Consider the following 19,678-nt stretch of genomic DNA (forward strand, 5'->3'; position numbering starts at 1 on the left):
GTTGTCAATGCGACTTCAATCGACAACCTCCATCGTTGCTTACTGCTGATAATGATGGGCAAACTGAACAGTGGCGCCGGTGCCAAAATGTGGGAAAATCCTGGATTTCACAGAGAATTTTTTTTAAGAAAAAACTGGGATGGATAACTCTTCATGTAGGTGCAGAGAATGCTCATGTCTATTACTTGCCTGCTGTTGTTTCCACATCGATGTACTGACAAAACATTTCTGCATAACCCTGCACAATGGCATTACCTGTCAATTTCGTTCCAAATTCAGCGGCCAATAACGCATGCGTGCCCGATCGAAGTCACCATGCTACTGTAATCAGCACCCTGAAGTTCCGATGGTGCCAGCCAACACTGAATACTGAACTGCATTTCAGTGTGTTCTCCGAATCTTCCTGCCATGATCTGGGTCGGTCCGTCACGGAAGCCAATTGGAGCCTGAAGAATTGGCTGCATCTGAATATCCGATACGGAACTGGACGTCCAGGCGCTAGCGTCCGGACGGTGGGGCAACAGTTGAAGCAGTAAAAAATCCCGCCGCAACATTGTAACATTGCAGCATCAAGTCAAAATTTGCAACATCGAACTGACACATTGAAACATTGCAACATGCGTCCATTCACATAAAAACTTTGCAATATTTGAGGTGAAACATTGCAACATTCTTCAAAAACATCGCGAAAATCACATAAAATCGTTGTTGAAACATCGCGAATCACAGCTGCAACATCAAAAGAAAATCACTGCAACATGCAAACAACTCGATCTCCTCCTCCCTGGGGCTCCTCGCTAGGAATCCATGGTCGCGGGAGGTGCAGGTCGTCGATGCCGGCGCGCCTCATCTCTAGTCGTGGGAGAGCGGCTGCTAGCTACAGGTCGCGCCCTGGCGAAGCAGACCCGCCGGCCGCGCAGCTCGCCCTCGCCCTTGCCGCGGCGAAGCGGAGGAGCTCCTCCCACAGCCTCCTGTGCATGGCGTGGCGTAGGGGAGGAGGAGGAGCAGTGGGCACACCGCTCGCCACCGGCACAGGCACAATCAGCAGGGGATGGGGCGCGCGGAGGAGCAAGAGGGGGCTCACACCGGCGGGGCGAGCTGAGGTCGTCTGCAGTAGCCAGATGAGCAGTGGGGGCCAGCGCGAGCGTGGCGCGGCTCCGGGGGAGCGGCAGGAGGGAGGAGGACGGGGCGCAAAGCTAGGTGCCGGGGAACGAGTTGGGGGAAAAAATGAGCGAGGGCTCGTTTGCTTTTCTTAGTTTAGGTCTTGTCACATCGTATGTTTAAATACTAATCGGAAGTATTAAATATAAATTTATTACAAAACTAATTTTATAAATCATGATTTAATTACAAGACGAATCTATTAAATTTAATTAGTTTATAATTGATCACTAATTGCTACAGTACTCATCCGCTAATTATATATTAATTATATTTAATAGATTCATCTGAAGTTTTAATTACAACTTATGCAAATAGTTTTATATTAAGGTGATGTCCGAATATTCGAATTTACTTAAAAAATACCAATGTGTGTGTGGACGTGTGGTTATATTGGCGCTCAGGGGGTCGTTTGGACACATCTCGCGCCGCTTCGAATCCCACCCGGCACTACCCGTGTGCCAAGGCACACGGCAAAGGTCTAGATACACATGGCAAAAATAATTTACGGCATAGATCGGCCGGCAAATAGGACCTTTGCAATGTGTCCTTTATCGAACACTCGATAAACCTTTTGCCGTGTCTTTCCCAGCTCACGGCAAAAAAAAGCGGCCATCTCAAGACCGCATACCACGTGGCATATTTGCCTTGTGCTGTAACTGACACTCGGCAAAGATTTTCGAAAAATATAAAAAAAGCACCGACACGTGCTCGGCCGGCACCCTCACGTCACCGCCGCCGCCGCTGCTGCCATCACCACCACCACGCCGCCGCCGCCGCCTCCCCTTGACCGCCACCACGCTTGTCGCCGCGGCTGCTGCGCAGGCCGGCCGCGCGCCCCCTCGCCGCCTCTACTGCGCCCCCTCGCCATGGCCGCTGCGCGGGCCGGTGGCGCACCCCCTAGCCGTTCTGTCTCCGCATGCCCCCGCGCGCCGCCGCTGGGCACCCGCGCGTCGCCGCTCCGCCCATGCACATCGCCCCCGCACGCCGCCGCTCGGCACCCGCGTGTCGCCCCCGCGAGCCGCCGCCGCTCCTCTTCCGCTCGCACGCCGCCGCGCCGCGAGTCGCCTCGCTAGTTGGCCGAGGCCACCGCTCCTCGCCCCCCCTCCCCCCCGCCTGCCCTCCTCACCGGTCAATCTATTCCGGTGAGGGGTGAGCGGAGGGGGGAGGAGAGAAGCCGCGAGAGGGAGAGGGCCGAGGAGGGAGGTGGTCGAGGAGCAGCTCTCGTCGGCCTGGGGCTCGACGCCGCCGGTTCCGTCGCCGTTGGGGGGGGGAGAGAGAGAGAGAGAGAGAATGAGAGAGAAGAGGAAGAGGCCGGCGGAATAAGAGGCTGCGTAGGAGAGATGACTTTTTTTTATGAGCAACGCCTGGGAGAGATGACTTGAGAGAGAGAGAGGAGGGGGGAATCCGGCTCATGAAGTCTGGACCAATGGGAGAGCTCCATTTTAAACACTTGGATTGATGACGTGGCGTGTTTCTTTAACTGACTTCTAATGCATTTTAATATAGGCAAATGAGTTCAAATGAAAAAGTTGTAAACTACAAAGTTTTAGATCTCGTCGAGCTCTACAACTTTGGTATAGAACTTATTTACATCCGAAGCCATTTAGAAGTTCTAAAATTTATAATTTCAAATTAGATAACTTATAATGAGATTTTGAAGTATTAAACAATCTCAAATATAAAAGTTGAAAATACAAAATTTTATATTTTGTCAAGTTGCACGACTTTAGTATGAAGTTTCTTCATATGAGTTCATATAAAGAAGTTTGTGTTCAAAAAATGCATTCACTAACTCTCTCACATACAAGCACACATATACTTCTTGTGAGATGTTTCGATTTTGTAAACATCGTAATGAAAAAAATGTGCTAAATCTTCTCAACTTTTTATCACAGTCTCCACATGTGATGCCATCATATCATGACAAATCTCATAATTTTCGAACTTCATTTGCATTTTTTAGAATTTAAAAATCATTCGGACACATGTTAGTTGTCATATTTCTTGAACAAGATATTCGAAATTTCTTTTAATTTCATGGGTAAGGCCTCAAACTGGGCTAAATAACATGAATATAATTTTTCTACTAATTGTATTCCATTATTTGAATCAATTGCATTTCAAATTTGACTTCATTTAAAAATTGTATGAAATGTAGTTTATAAATTAAATATAGCAAACAAATATAAAAATATACCAAATTTTAACATGGAGTAACACATGTTGTATGTGGAGAGTAGAAAATTTTTTGAGGTTGAAAGTGGGAAAAGTTTAATTCTTTGCCGAGTGTAAAAAAACACTCGGCGAATCATAATCTTTGTCAAGTGCCAAAAATAATTCACTCGGCAAAGAAATCTTTGCCGAGTGTAAAAAAATACACTCGGCAAATATTTATCTTTGCCGAGTGCCAAAAATAGTACACTCGACAAAAAACTATTTGCCGAGTGTTTTTTGTGGGACACTCGGCAAAGACCTTATTTGCCGAGTGCTCGAAATAATGCACTCGGCAAAGGTTGAGCACTCGGCAAACTTCAAGTTTCCCATAGTGCGGCCATACCCACCAGCCACCACCACCCACGGCGAAGCTAGTCGAGGGAGAATCCGGGGAGCGGCGGAGATGGCGGTGTTGGTGATCGAGGTGACTTCGCTGCGGCAGGCGATGGGTCCGTCCACGCCGTCCCACGTGGCGAGGGCCGGGGCGCAGCGTGGTCGTCTGCGAGGTACGGGTCGGCCACGCCTCCGCCCTTGGGGAGCTGCTCCGCTTCCAGCCAGAGGGGAGGGGCTGGAGGTTGGAGAACGGCCGGCGCATGAAGAAGGTAGTGGTCGCCGACAGCCTCCTCACGGTTGCCGACAATGCCGTGCTTGGCGACCTATACACGCGGCCCACCCACGGGCCCACGCTCAGGCTCCTCCGCCGGTACGCGCGCCGTATCAAGAGCTTGGCGCTCTTTGTGGGGTACGACTTCAACCGGGGCGCGCACGTCATCTACGACGAGCTCCTCGAACTTGCCAAGGATTGCCTCCGCCGCCTCCGTTCCACCGTCGAGATCGCGCGCAGACGCGCCAGGCTTGTCGATAGGATCCTCGAGTTGCGCCAGCGTATCAACGATTTCAGGAGCGGCGATTATCGTCTCCCTCGGTAGGACTAGGCAGATTATCGGAGCCCCAACAGCGCCGGACTGCATATAATCTAGCAATTTTGTTTTTGGTTGCGGTAGTGTATCTGATACTGATACTCCGTATATGTCAGTACAGAAGATTTTTTGGTGGATTTGGCATAATATCATGTCAGTCTTATAGATTTAGTGGATGGCAGTCAGTATAAAGGAACTCATATATAGTATCTAGTATATGTAGTATCTAGTATATGTGATATGACATCTGCTTGTCCTCTATGATGTTGTTTTCATCATGTTCAATACAAGTGATGATGTTTCAGTTCAAATGTTCTGATGCTGCGGTACTGTTGTTATCTTCAGTTCTTTCTTTCTTTCCAGGGACGCCTTCTTTGGTATACAAATTCTCTTCCCATTTGTTCATACTTGTAACATGTACGTGCCGCACGTATTTTTTAAAATATAGTAAATAAGCTTATACATAAATAATTGAGCAAACAATAAATTTGTTTTTAATATCACAAATTAAAGTTATCTAGACTTCTCTTGTGCTTTCGTGTGCCCACCCGAGAAAAACTGCAACGCCAAAGCAAATGCCTATTAGAGACCATAGTCTAAATTTTCACATGTGACTATATGAGTAAAATGACGACTTGATAACTCAAAATGTCTTTCGCACCATGACAGGTGGTTGTTCTGTAACAACAGCCATTTCTTCAACTCGGTCACCGGCTTGTAACTTCTGAATTCTAATATCTCTATAACTTCCGTTCAGCTTGAAAGTTCTGATTCCTGTATCTAACAGACTTCCTCTTGATGTCCTGAACTGAAATTAGCTTTTTCTAATTAAAAAATTGAATTTTTCCAATATCTCCTATCAAATAATCTCATGTTTCGATCACAAAAGAGGGACCAAAGGACATAGTGTACTTATGTGCTCTGTTTCCTTAGTGAAGCAAGCTACTCCGTAGCAGCTTGAGTTGTTCCTCTTCAGTTTCATCTTCACGGAGCAAGTAAGCAGCACCTCCATGGAGGGAATGCAGCTCAGCATCTCTGTCCGGACGTCCGGTGCCATCAGCTGCGCAAGCAAACTCTTTCATCTCGCTTTCCCCTTTTGTCTCTGTCGAGAAGAAGCAAGCCACACAAACTGGTCCGGCGCCGTGCCGCGAGGGGAAGGAGAAAGCGGAGCGATGATGCAGGTGAAACAGAAGATTTTGTTAGATTTGTTGGCTTAAAATGTTGCACGATCGTCCTCGAATTCGTCGAATTCAGCTGGATCATATCTTCTGCACGGGCCACACAGTTTCAACTCCACTGCAGTTTCGTCAGCAGAGGTGACGATCGGTGGACATGGAGATGAGTAGTAGTGGCGCTGCTGGAGCCGTGCCAAAGCTGGAGCATCCGCCGGCAAGGGAGGCGAGGGGCTGCCGGGTGCTGCTCGTCGCTGGCTTGGTGGCGCTGCCGCTCCTCGCGTTCTTCGTCCTCGGCCAGGAGAGCGCGTCGACGGTCTGGGAGATGGCGAGTGCCACGTTCACAGTCGTGCTGGAGCCGGTACGAGACCTGGCGTGGCGGTACTACAAGCACTTCCACGCTAAATTCACCACCCTTGCTCAACGAGCGCAAAATTCCTCTTGCACACGACCTCCTCGACGCCCCAGAGACCCATTTGATCCGTTCCCGAGTTGAATCCATCACCGGAGCTCCGAGTTCGCGGTCCTCTTCTTCCTCAGCCCGCCTCTGCACAGAAACAGGCATGCTGCCAGTGAGCCAGGTCTTTTGGGCGTTTATGGCTTGAGTCAGTTGGTCGTGGAGGGTCGCATCGGGTGCTGTATGGTGTAGCTGCTGTTGTTCATGCGGATCAAGGCCTAGTTTGGCTAGAACGCGAGCTCGCCGCCATGGCCGAGCCGCGGCCACGGGGTCGCCATCGAGCCTAGCGCTCTGGCACTCCCAGGTCCTGGATGGTGGCGGTGGCAGGTTCTGGAGGAGGTGATGGTGCTCCTCGGCCAAAAGGTTTGGGTCGGAAGGTCCTGGTGCGGCCGGTCACCATGGGCCGAGCCACAGCTCGCCGCCGGCGGGTGGGAGAAGGAAGGGGTTGCGTGCTTCCGCGTCGCGAGCAGCTCCCCGCCTCCAAGCATCGCTTCTTCATGGCCACAAGGCGCGAGGAGCGGGTACGGCGCGAGACCCTGGCAAGCCACGTTGGACTGGCCGGCCAGTAGGAAGAACACGTTGGGGGCGAAGGGGCGGCAGCGCGGCGACGATCCGAGTGCGGGCGAGGAGGGGCGGGCGGGTAAACCGCGTCGGGTGAGAAAACAAATTGATTTTGGGCAGACATTCAATTTTGATGGGTCTTCCCTCTGTCCCACCTCCCTCGATCCCGACAGATGGGTTCAACGTGAGGGGTACGGTGGACCCAATATGAATGAGAATTTTTTTTAATTATTTTTGATATTTATACTACAGAAGATGTGGTCTCTGGTCCTTCAATTAGATGCCTCTACTGCTGCTCACTTAGGCCCTGTCAACGGAGTGTACTCTGGCTCCACGTGCAATGTAATCAAGGCTGTGTGCAGAAGTTCTTTGGCATATCAGCACATCTTGTTGATTCAACAGACCAACTAACCAAGTTGGTGGTTTTCTGATGGCAAGCTTGTAATCCCTGTTTTCCAGTACCAGCTTACTTTGTTGATTGGCAATCATGGATATGATACGCATCTGTTGTTTCTCTTGCAGGCTGAGATTAGATGTGCTCCTGCACCATTGAAAATTGACAAGAGGGAATCATCAACGCCTATGGCTTACCTATATGGAGCCATCAGAGCTGCTGGTACTCTTTGTCTCCTATATTTACTGCATTTGGTGGCATACAGTACAAATTGCTTACATAGTTCTATTATCCTCACAACTGACATCCTCAGATGCTACATTGTTGTTATAAAAGGGTCAATAAAAACCAAAGTTTATATATCTGATGTATTCATCCTTCATGATCAACGCCCAAGTTAGAACTTGGAAGCACATTGATGCCCCCATTTATCATGTTTTGCACTATGCAGTAGCTGCATATTAGTCCATCGAGTGACAAATTTTCTCTGCCAAATATGTTTGGGACTTTGTGTTACATGGAGTGCCCTGATAGCTAGCGGGTAACAAGGATGTCAACAAATAATTCTGGTACTGTTCTTAGTTGAAATTACTGTAGGTGAATGGCCTGTGGAACCTTGTGTGTATTTTCGTACTATGATTAGTCATTTTCTTACAGTGTAGGTACTTCATTTTCAATGTTGATATTTTGCACAATTTTTTGTTTATTATTTATTATATTTATTATGTATTATATTTAGTTTCTACGTTTATTGCTTGCTCACTGCTTTGTGGTATTAAGGAGGTGGTTTGCTGTTTCAGACAGCATGGCACTGCTGTAGTGTTGTTGCATGCCTATGGTTTAGGCCTGTAAGATTTATTTTTGTGCAGGAACACTGTCATCATTGTGCTTTTTATATTTTCTTGAGATCATGTCTGATTCTATTTTAACACGGGGCATCAGCGGGTCTCTAAAGAGCGAGTGATTTCGTGCCATGCTCCAGCCATAGTTTCTGCGAAATTCAGCTATGGGATTGTTGTGATGCCTAGAGAGGTAAGAGGTTGGGGTTAGATCACAGCTTTGTCATTTTCCCCCCTTCATAGCCTTCAACAGATTTAAATCCACTATGAATACTTGTCCATTACCTCTATGTCGCTCTGCTAACAGTAGGCAGCTCATCCGAATATAGAAATCTTTTATTCACCATTGTCTTGACTCGAACCATCATTCTCAAAGCCATGAGAAGAACATTGATCTGAATACACCAGCCAAGGTGATGTCTTCTTTATTGACCATAATGTGGAGTCTGGACATATGCAGATTGTGTTGTAATCCTGACATTACGATTTAACATGAGTCTGAACATATGCAGATTGTGTTGTAATCCTGACATTACGATTTAACATGGCACTGACATATCAGCAAATGATAGAACATGAACATACCATGTCTAGTCTTATCTGCAATGGAATACAATGATCTGAATATGAAGAGCTTTAGGTGCATTTTTAATTGACTTTGTACTTCTTAACACAAAAATGGATATTATTTTGCCACACTGTGTACCTCTCTTTCTTAAAACATTAGCTTTTATTGTGCATCCTGAAGGTACCGTATATTAAGCATCTTCGCATCTTTAGACATGACAGGTTTGGCCGATTGATGATGTTATCAGCTGCACAGAACAGATTCTAAAATTTTCTCCCATCTGTACTGGCTCTCATGGTATGGAGTTCATCCTACTCAAGTGACATCACTTCCTATTGTTTATAAAAGGAAGACAAGAATTTGATGTTCACTGCTGTTGGAAGGACTTGATGGTGTGGGTTCATCGTTTTTTGGTTACAGCTAAAGGTAATTATCTATCTCTGGATCCAGGTATTGCTTCTCTCTAATCTATACTTTTGTGCCGAGGCAATCAGGCCTAAAGGAGTTATAAAATGTTCCAAGGAGGGAAATGAAAAAAAATTAAAAAGGGGTTATCAGGCACATGTTTATGTGATTGTGGACTTTCAGTGTAGGTCTCAAGGTTAATTACTGATGGCCTGTTGTTACCAGCCATCTATTTGAGTATCAGCAGCTGAGAAAATCATTTTGTTTTTCCTTTAGGTGATGCACTTAGCATGTTAAGTTACCCAGATGGAGGTAGCCATTGGTATGTGACCAATTTTCAATTGCATGCATCTCTAGAGTCTAAACAGCCTTGAAATGATCAACATAAATAATAAGGATCCAGCAGTAAATCGGATTCCTTCTTACCTGTTCTTCCTGCTGTTGTTGGACTAGTGGTCCCTTGTTGCGATTTTGTCGTTTACCTTGTGTTTGACGGTGTCTTGAGCCTTGAAATGTGTTAATTGTTACCTCCTCTGCTTTTAAATATAAGTCGTTTATGAGAAGCTAGTTAGTTCAAAAATAAACTACCTAGCTTGTCCGAAACAATAAAAGGAGTATTAGCATCTTTCAGTAATTTAAGATTTAATATATCCAATTAATAAATTATTTACGTGGGCATAATCAGCTTACCATTGCTAACCAGGATTGGATGATGATAAGGCAATTCGAGATGACTGTTCTGGACAATAATTTGCATGGAGATGGTATTAAGTTTCATGATTTTAGAGCTGTCAGCTCTCCTATAGCGTATGTTTTTTCTTTCACGTTTTGGCATTTATGAGATACAGTCTGTTGGTATGCAGTATTCTGTTGCTTATTCGCTTTCCGTTGCTGGTATGCTGTACCTGTATAGCATTGGTATGAGATACAACAGTGTGTTGATGCAGTCAAAGATCCAGCTGGACGGTGTCTGAGTTCCGTTTGATCTTGATCCACCGGCTCCATGCACCGTTCTTGATTATTCCTTCGTTAACTTTTTTTTCCTGAAGATATGATACCGCATGACACATTAATGTTGGTGGTCTAATTTCGAGACTGCAATTCAAGGTTCTAGTGCATCATTGATCTTCATTCTGCTCCTGGATATCAACGGAAACGGCGCACAGCGCTAGCATATATGAACTGAGCTTTCCTTGTAATTTACTAGCATATATGAACTGAGTTCTACTACTTGGTCGCCGAGCTCGTGCGCATCTTCGGCAGGCATTTATTTGGATGTTATTCTATCCTTTTCTATCCTGATTCATCAGTTGCAATCGGGCTAGATCGAGACCCGGTTGCGATTCAATCTATTTCTTTTTCTCTACCTATTTGAATCTAAATCCAAATTGGAACGGAGAAACACTCCTTGCTTTTGACGTCGGTTCTACCGTGGGGCCCATCTATCGGTGTCATTAGACAAAATTTAGGCAGAATCAATCAATCACTCTTTGCTTTCCTGTTTGTGTGTTGACAGCACTATTGGGCCGGCCCATCTCAGGCCGCCCTGTATAGACAGACCTCCGTAGGAGGGTAGGGTTGTGTGTAATAGCAGAGCCTCCTGATTGGAACCGAAATTGAATTCAAGCTTCAAAGCCAAACCGAAACAGAGAGGGAGGGGGATATTATAGATAAAATTCACTTGAGAGGGAGCTGAAAACGCTAGTGGTTTCTCGGCAAGATCCGATTGTCCCATGGGTATGCTGGCGCTGCAGCGGCTCATATCCCAGCGGCGCGACCAGCGGCGGCGTCACCGGCAAGCCTCCTCTCCTCTTAGCAGCCCCCTCGCACTCTGTCACGTTTAATCGATTCATTTAGGTTGATGATGATGTGAGCCGTCTGTCAATTTTTCAGTTGTTAGAGATTAAACATTCACTTTGGTGGACATCAAGATTGCTTAAAGAAACAATTTGAGTAGGTTAGATCTCCAACTGCAGTCCTTTTGAGTTTTGACCCATATCTACACTTAGTTTTTAGTTCTAAAAAAAAGAGATTTTTTTTGAAAAAAAACAACATTGGTGCATGCTTGTTCAGAGTTAGAGACGCAAGTTTTTTCCTTCAGTCCTCTTTTTTGTTCTCTATACTCTTGTGCCTCCCTAGCTGTGTGTTGTTGTTCTACTAAATTTTTGTACAAGAGTAGGCAATGTCAAATTTAAGGTGGATACCCGCCCTCCAACGGTTCCTAAAGATTTAAAATGGTGATTTCGGAGGAAGTTTCCAGAGATTGTTGTATTCTCTGCTTGAATTCGTTTCCCTCATAGATGAATTCATGCCTTGGATGGGCTATCACAACCATGCTTGCTTGGTTGCAGATGGAACTACTGACTTTGTGGATAAAAGAAAGGGCTCGCCCTGTCAACAAGATGGCAATGATGAGTCTCAAGCTTTCAAAATAATTAGATATTCGATTCCTGACCTTCCTCAGGTATGGTGGCATAAAATTCTGATGATAGAGGTTTAAGTTGCAAGCATAATGTCACCATGAATGCTCGAGGCATTAATTCTAAGGACTACGCTAGATGATTGAGTGCTGCAATTCGTCATGTTCATGGTCCTACACTCTGACCGAGTTAGTAGCTTTGTTTTGTTCTAACTTACTGCCGATCTGTTGTCTCAACAAAAGCTGGTAATATCACCATCACATTATTTTCTACATGCATTCCATTCTGAAAACACCACATTCTGAGGAGAGATGCAACTATGATATTACCATCCTTTGCAGAGGGAAAAGTTATAGTAGCAGCTCCATCAGAATAAACTTTCATATAATAATTATTCTTAAACACATTAAGATTGCAATCATCTGCACCCCCACAATGCATATTAAGCATAGAGTTTGTCAAGTTACTGGCAGCCACTGTTGTATTTATATGGCTTCCATAAGTATTCAATTTTTATCTAGCTTCCTTAGAAGGTACCCCTCCATTTCAAAATAGAAGTTATGGTTTGGCTCGGCATGATGACCAAAACTAGGCTTTGGTTCTTAATTTTTCTTGTAATACAATGTTCGTACTTTTAGCTAAAAATTATAATCATAAGTAGTTTGAACTGTGTAATCCAATGATATCATTTTCGTAGAACAAAATTTAATTTATATCATGTGTAGCTAATTGTTTGTTAAAGATTATGATGTTTGATTCTTGAAATGCATGCACGCCTTCAAAATGAAATGAAATGTAGGGAGTATAGTCTAATAAGATGAGTAGATGACTACCTCTTAGGTTGGCCGATGGCCATAAGGCTTGGCAGGCATCACCAAATTTGATTTCTTCATAGCTCAAGACTGTAGCATGTGATCCCAGGGGATACACAATCATCAAGGAGACATGCCAAAGTATATAACAGAAATGTGAGCATGCCTAACCATTTTGAGAATGTGTATTAATTTGACAACAATATGAAAAATTCTCGGTCTTGGTAACTCAACATAAGTGGGACGCTTGAGTACTACACTGTATTTGATCCTGTTCCGTGGGCTTTAAGTATTCTGGTTACTAGCTGTATGCTATGCAGAATTTTCATTTTCGTTTATGTTTCTTTGCTATTTTGACCTATTTATTTATAACATAGTATTGCACAATAAAACATTATCCTCTGCATTTTGGTTGACAAAACTGCACTGCTAGAACAAGTTCTTTTTTTTTTAGGGCAGGGCAAGCTCATGTGGTTCTATAGTTTTTCTTTCTCAGATCTAAATACATTCGGCTTTATAGTGTAATGTTGAACTTTTATCTTATGCTTTTGCATGCAGGATGTAGAAATAAGATAAATTAGCTATCCAATCAATAAATACAACATTATTTAGTAAACACTGGAACATTTAAGGCACGAGTACATACTTGAAATGCATTGCAACTGACACAGCATATATCTGCAAGCACTAATGAACTTTGAAAATGATGAACAAAGTATGTAAGACAAAGAAAGTGAAAAGGATATTACAGAATTGACTTAACACGCAATTGCTCATTGTTTGAGATCCAAAATTGTTCTGCTCACTTGCACACCACTGATAATCACACCGAGGCCCAGCTCAGCTAGAACAATGTCTGAAGCACTACAAGCTGGGGTTTTCAAGTAGTCTACTGCAATGGCAATACTGGACTTTTTCAAAGCTGGAGCATCATTAATATATACTTTGTACTCCTTGCAAGTGTTTCACCATCTAATACTTGTTTCCCTGTTAAGCCACATTTAAGCATGAGCTTGTTAAGTACTGCAAACATGCCAAGGACTCTTGAATACTGGGAAACAAGAGTACTGTATAGCAATATCTCTATACTTTACCTGATAGATTCCAGCAACCCTATCAGCCTTTCAATTAATCCGACTGCCAAAAATCAGATGACAGATAAGTTCCCAAAAACCATTGACAATTTCTTCCTGGAAGCAAATTGACACCTAGGACGAAAATTCAGGGAATGTTGCTGAGCCGATGTAATCATATTGCTATCATAGGTTATTGAAAAAAGGCAAGGCAACCTTCTAGAATGTTCTACACTATGCAAGAGTAAGATATTTACCATGGAGTATGAAACGAACTGGGTTCCCGAAAGGTGAACCCGACTCCCTGTATTATCGTGATAGTCCCTGGATCAGTAGCTATCACATATAGAACTCATTTCAATTACATATCACAGTCATACTTCGCATTTTAAACCATTACATGGAATTATTTATTACATAATCCGGAGGATTGTAGTACGGGTTTAGATACAAGCCCCTTGGGCTAAAGGGTACAATCAGAAAGCGGCAGTGGTAGCTAGGTCTCTGGGCATCCTTCTCAATCACTTCTTCTCCACAAGCGTCCTTTGAGCGTAGCACGAACCCTCCTTAGTTCATTCCTTCCTGGTGAAGACTGTTTCATCTGTTCGGCTCCTACATCTACCAACTATCCCCAAGGAATGGGATAAGTTCACGTCACCATCCGTTTGCAAGCTTTAAGTGGATGCATGGTATATAAAGTAGCCAAGGTATAAGGTTGGGGTTTTCTATGCAAGCTGCAAGCAAGTATATAAACATATACTTCATCCAGAACTCCTCAACACGGGCCATTCCGGCATCCCGGTCTCCCAGTCACTCACACCTTCCAAAACCCTCCAAATCGGTGTGAGAACTCCCACTCCTCGCACCTCAGCTGCTATCCAAGCAGGAACATTCATCTAGAGGGAGGTAGAAAATATATATAGGTGGAACTACTCTATGAAAGTGAAGTCAGATCAAGAGTTATACATGACCGAGTACACTATTATATGTATAGTTTTCACCCTGCAGGGGTTGTACACTTATACCCACTCGTGACGAAACTAGCCGGTCCGTCGATCGACTAACCCTGAGGCACCGGTCTACTGTAACGAAACTAGCGGCTACGGACACCATCCTGCTTTCCCGGTCTGGGGTGCATCCTCCCGTGAGAGGTTGCCCGGGACTATGAAGCCTGCTACACCTGGGTCCCTCAGAACCCTGTTGTTCGGGGGACGTGAGGTCATCACCTCCTCCCCCAACACTGATACCCTATCCTTCTATAGGCTTGGTGCTACGCATAGCTAGCTCAGACCGGGTCCACACCCATAATGGATAAGTGGCGTGCACATTTGACATAGTTCCATCTCCAGGTCCACTATTCTCGGTCTTATGTTGCCGAGGCGAGTATCTCCATCTGGTGTACATCCGCCGCAACGGTCTGTGTTCGGCACCCATTACAGGTGCAACGGTCCGCGTTCGGCACCCATTATAGGTATTGCCCACCAACTCCTCAAAGGTTCCCAAAGGAAAGGTGTCCCCAATGAGGCATGCATCCGCCACAGATGCTCCGTAGGATGTGCCCAACACACACCCCCAGCTTCCTAATCCGAGGATCAGCCAGCTCACTCGCCCCCGCTAAGTATCCCTAGTCACCAACTCCTCATGTGGTGGATCTCCACTCACGCCAAGACTAACATCACAATATCCCACACATACACATACACATAGTAGCCAAAGCATCTCATATATCAATTCAAGGTACAATGGGGGTACAAGGAATACGGGTAAGTAAATAGCTATGCAGGTTCATCTCATCTCAACATAAAGTAAAGCGATAGCATCATCTAGCACGCGATGCCTAATAGAATTCAATTTCATAGATGGGCGTGAATCTGGTAGTCTCTCGTAGTCTCTCTGAGCCTCCGGGGGCTTCTGGTCGTCTGGTACATCCTTCTAGATCTTTTGGGCGTCTGGGAAGTCCTCCTGGATCCTCTGGTCGTCCGGGGTGTTGGTCAACTCCTCCTCGTAGGGACCTAATCGTAAATACGCATAAGTATAGGGATCAAAGTGCAAAAATGCACAAAACTGCTCAAATAAGATCCAAATTATAACAAATCCTATTATATCGGGTAGATCATGATTTTAGAAGAATTATGAAACTGGTTTCATAATTTTCGGAGGTTCAATTTATTTATTATGAATTTTCTAAGATTAAATCATTTTTTGAAATTAATAAATAATTTTCAGGAAAAAGAAAAAACACCGAGGTGACATGTGGCAGCACCAGAGCGCGCCACGTGGCATGCATGCCGTCACTAGTGGGGTCAGAATTGCTGACGTCAGTATTAGGCCCTGCTGACGTCATCATTGACCAGGTCAACATTGACCGTCGACCGGTCAACTGTCGTTGGTGGGGTCCCCGGGTCAGACGGACCCACTGGTCAGTCACGCCTGAGAGACTGACATGTGGGGCCCACATGTCAGGTTGGGTTAAAGAAAAAGGAAAAAGGACATGGGTCACAGTGCTTACGGACTGAAAGGTTTTCGGGCCGGCTCGTGGCCCACCTCGGCTCAGCTCGAATAAATGGGCTGGCTTGTCTCGGGCTCATGGGTCGGGTCGGTTAAAAGGGCTCAGCTCGGCTGATGGGCCCTTCGGGCCATACTCGGCCCAGGGTTCGTCTCCCTTCTCTACTCTCTCTCACGCCAAACAAGCCAGGCCCGCTGGTCAGCGGCGGTTCCGCCCGCTGACACGGGGGGTCCGCGTGTCGGTCACTGTGGGATCCCAGTGCGGACGAGGCTCATTCGGTGTGGATCCCTCGTGTGTGTGCATGTGTGTGTTGTGCTCTCTCTCTCTCTGTGTGTGTGTGTGTGTCTACGCGCGTGAGGCGCTCGAGGGATTGCTCGAACGGGCGTGAGCGCGGCGACGGTGGGGCGGCGAGGCACGGCAACTGCGGTGGCGGCTCGGGACGGCGGGGCACGGGAAAGGCAAGGTGGTCCGGAACGGCGACGTCCCATAGTTGCTAGCGGGGCTAGGCCAAGGTAAGGCAGAGCGGCGGGGTCGACAGTGGCGGAACAAAGGGTGTGCATGCGGTGCGCCCCCAGGGCATTCGACGAGAGGTCCCAAAGGTGTTGGCTCGTGCCAAACCGCGATGTCGCGGTGGCGAGCGCGGTCACCACGCTGCGGTGTCGCCACGAGGTGACGGCGGCGAGACGTGACACGCAAGGGCGAGGTGGGGCTCAGCGGTAGCGAGGCCAAGAGACATGGCCTAAGGGTGACGCTGAAGTGTGTGGGCGTGCAGGCTCTCGGCATGGCCATGGCCGCAGCGCAACGGCACGGCAGGCTCAGCTCGACCTTGCTAGAGGCATGGCCTATGGCCCGGCCGCCCGGGGCTCGAACTCGTGCGCGCGGGCACCTGGAAAGCCAAGGCCACAGCACGGCCGGCAGCGACTATGGTACGGCGACGGGTCCCTGCACAAAAATGGAGGGGAACAGGCAGCCCTATGGTTCACTAAGGAGGTCTCATCATCAGCGGTGTGCACGACGGTAGCAGGAAGGTCAGGGAGACAGGGCAGCGATACAATGGCCTACTAGTCAGGATTGGGGAGGACGAGCGTGATGCGGCGGCGAGGCAAGGTAGTGGTGAGTCGACACTGTGACGTGCCGAGCTGCGACGCTACTGTAGTCGATCGGGGTCACGGCAAGACGTTGATGTTCAGGCGGCGGTGGGGCTCCTCCCTCCCACTCCTCCTCTCGGCCTTCCTTCCCCCCTGCTTCTTCTTCCTGCGGAGGCGGCGGTGGATCAAGGGAGAATCTTGCAGGGCGCTAGGGCTCCGAGTGCTGCGGCTCGGGGTTTTATTGGGAGCGTGGCTAGGGTTAGAGGCTCGAGGCTTGAGAACGGCAAGGATCCTCGGCGTCCGTGCCACAGACACACGGCGAGCATCGGAGGAGCGCGCAGCTACGGTTCTGGTGTGGCGCGCGGAGCGGAAGTGCGTGAGTGGTTGGGCGGGGCACGGGAGTGCGTGGTGATGTCAGTGGGCATCGCGGGCGAGCGCGGGGTGCGGCGGCGGTTGCGGCTTCTTGTTGCGAAGCAAAGGCGGGCGGAGGCGTCGGGCGCCGGCACTCGCGATGGGGAAGAAAAACAGAGGAGAGGGAAAAACAGGGGAGTAGGGAGGCCGACGAGGGTGGCCCACCGGTCGGTGGCAGCGGAGTATTCGCGGCGCTAGGCTGGCGCGCACGCGTTAGCGGGCCGACGGCATTAACGGGCCAGAGGGGGCGAGGCTGGGCTGAACGGGACGGGTGTGGGCTGGTTCAGGTAGCTGGGCTGAAAGGAGAGGGGTATGGGTCGCGGGCTGAAACCGATATGGTCCGGTCTCTTGGCCTGTGTTCTGAACCGGGCTGAAAACTAAGGTTTGGGCCAGGTTGAATGCGGGTCGCGGGTCGGGTAGGCTTGGGTTAGGGTTAGTGCTAGGTGGGACCCGCATGGGTCAGTTAGCATTTGAATTCAAACTTGATTGTCACAAATCAAATTTGAATCCCACACAATTTCATGCAAGAAATCACTTCCAAATCGAATTCAAATAAACAAGGTAGAGCCAACAAATTCGAATAACTCCAAATGGGATTCACACTAGCAATGATTTTCCTTAATTTAAACTATAAATTTTTAATTACTAGAAATTCAAGAAGAAAGAATTCATACTTAAGTGGATTTATTTACAGCACTGCCACAAAAATTTTGAAATTCACATTTTTTGACTATATGACATTCCGAAAAAATCCGGGATGCTTCAGAGTAGTCTAGATTTGATAATAAAATAAATGAGCTAATGTTGTAATATCTAGGAAATTTCTAGAATGGGGGCACTTGTCACAACCTCATGATCCCCCCTTGCCCTATAAATAGAGCCCCCCTCTCTCTTGCCATGCCATTCATCCATGAGCATGGTAGATGAGTGGTGCTAGGAAGTAGTGCGAGGGTGAGTGCTAGGCTAGCCACCTAAAAGTGTAAGCGCTCCTTTGTAATATTGTTGTTCCAATAAAGAGTCTTTGTAAGTGTTAATCTCCCGGTTAAGCTTCATAGTTTCTAAGTGCTTAGTGCATTAATAGTGATCTATCGAAGGTTGCTCTGCCGCTCGGGATCACAACAGGTCTAGGCTTTATCGTAGGTTGGCTCTACCACCCGGAAGCCATTTTCATCCGTTGGTAGGCTCTACCTCACGGAAGTTAAAAGGCGGCTTTGCCGTCAAAAGGACCTAGAGCACTAAGTACTAGAAACTAAAAGAGCTGACCGACTCTAGAGAGAGTTGGTGTGTCTTAGGTGTATATCCTCGTCTTAGTGGGTATTAGGGCCACCTCGATTTCCAACATAGGTCATCTCCAAATGGCGGACGTGTTGGATGTCTTGTCACTGCAAACAGCAATGGCACAGGCCATTTCCTAAACTGTCGTGATACTATCTGTAATTACTCCGTACGCTAATATACAATGTACTGATTTTTTGAAAAAAAAGAAGATGAAGAAAAACCGTGTCAATTTCCAACCACTAAAACAAGAATTTCTCATTATCGACTTTGCATATATATATATATTTAGTTGAAGGATGCTTTATTAATAAATAAAGTGAAAAATGGCCGCTTAACAAATTTTTACACACACAACTACATACTAAAGCGTAAGAAACTAAAAAATTATGCTCTGTAAACAAATTGCAGACTCAACATTCAGCTCAAACCGCATGTCACAATGTAATAATGTTGGAGCTAAAAATAGCTAGTTTTTTTTCTGAGAGTAGCTAAAAATAGCTAGTTTGATGTCACAAATAATGTAGCGTCTCGAGGCCCACTAACACAATACGCCAGTGCAGCCCACGCTGGATGATTGAAACAAGTGAAATAAATATCCGGAGGAGCCGTAGCTTGGTTGCCAGGCGGTGCAGTTGGGCCAGCGTTTGATCCCTGGGATCGGCGCTGGTAGATGAAAACGGTCGGAAACGGTAATTATTCGGTAATCAGTTTTTTGGTCGTTTTTCGTTGATTGCGAATAAATAGGATATAGAATCTTGTTTACAAATTTGTATTCTTGTTTTGAGCATTGAGCTTGTAAAGATTCATAAAAGGTAAACCTTAAATTCATCCTATATTTTCTCAAATGATAGATATAAAATTCGGTATGAATTCGGAAACAAATTCGGTATTTTTTTCACTTTTTTTGTTGTAGGGAGCAAATAATGCATAAAATAATTTATGCAAAATTTTATTCTTATTTGTAATAATATGTTTGATAATATAAGAAATGATCACCATCAAATTTTATATATATCTATTTTAAAATATTAAATTTATTCTAACAGTTCAGATTACCACTTTCATCCCTTGGTATCTCACAGGCTTGCCAATCAGTCTGTGGCCTTTCGTGCACGGAAATACAAAGGGATTGTGACGTTCCCTTCCCCTATAGAGGAAGGAGCCTAGTGGGTTCTGGTCATCTGGGTACGTACAGCTGTAGCTGGAGATGATGGCCGGTAGGAAAACTGACTTTTAGCGCTAAGTCACCAAAGGCGCAGCTGGATTTAGCGGGACAAAGCCGCTAAACAAGGTGTGTTTTACGCCGCTTAGGCTTAGCTTTGTCACAGCTCATCGTGCCTCTCGCCGATGGCCACCCGTGCCAGGAGCTAGCCAAGATGTTTCCCCGCTGTCCGCC

The 19,678-nt window shown here is 46.4% G+C and overlaps 1 long non-coding RNA gene across 1 annotated transcript; it reads left to right on the forward strand.

The window, feature by feature from the left end:
- The first annotated feature begins 6,748 nt into the window (after positions 1-6,748).
- LOC120711268 lies at positions 6,749-9,951 on the forward strand. Its single transcript, XR_005690226.1, has 3 exons — positions 6,749-6,929; positions 7,011-8,715; positions 9,398-9,951. It is a non-coding gene; the product is annotated as an uncharacterized LOC120711268 (long non-coding RNA).
- The last annotated feature ends 9,727 nt before the right edge of the window (positions 9,952-19,678 follow it).

Source organism: Panicum virgatum, chromosome 6K (assembly GCF_016808335.1).
Source record: "Panicum virgatum strain AP13 chromosome 6K, P.virgatum_v5, whole genome shotgun sequence".
Lineage (NCBI taxonomy): Eukaryota > Viridiplantae > Streptophyta > Magnoliopsida > Poales > Poaceae > Panicum > Panicum virgatum.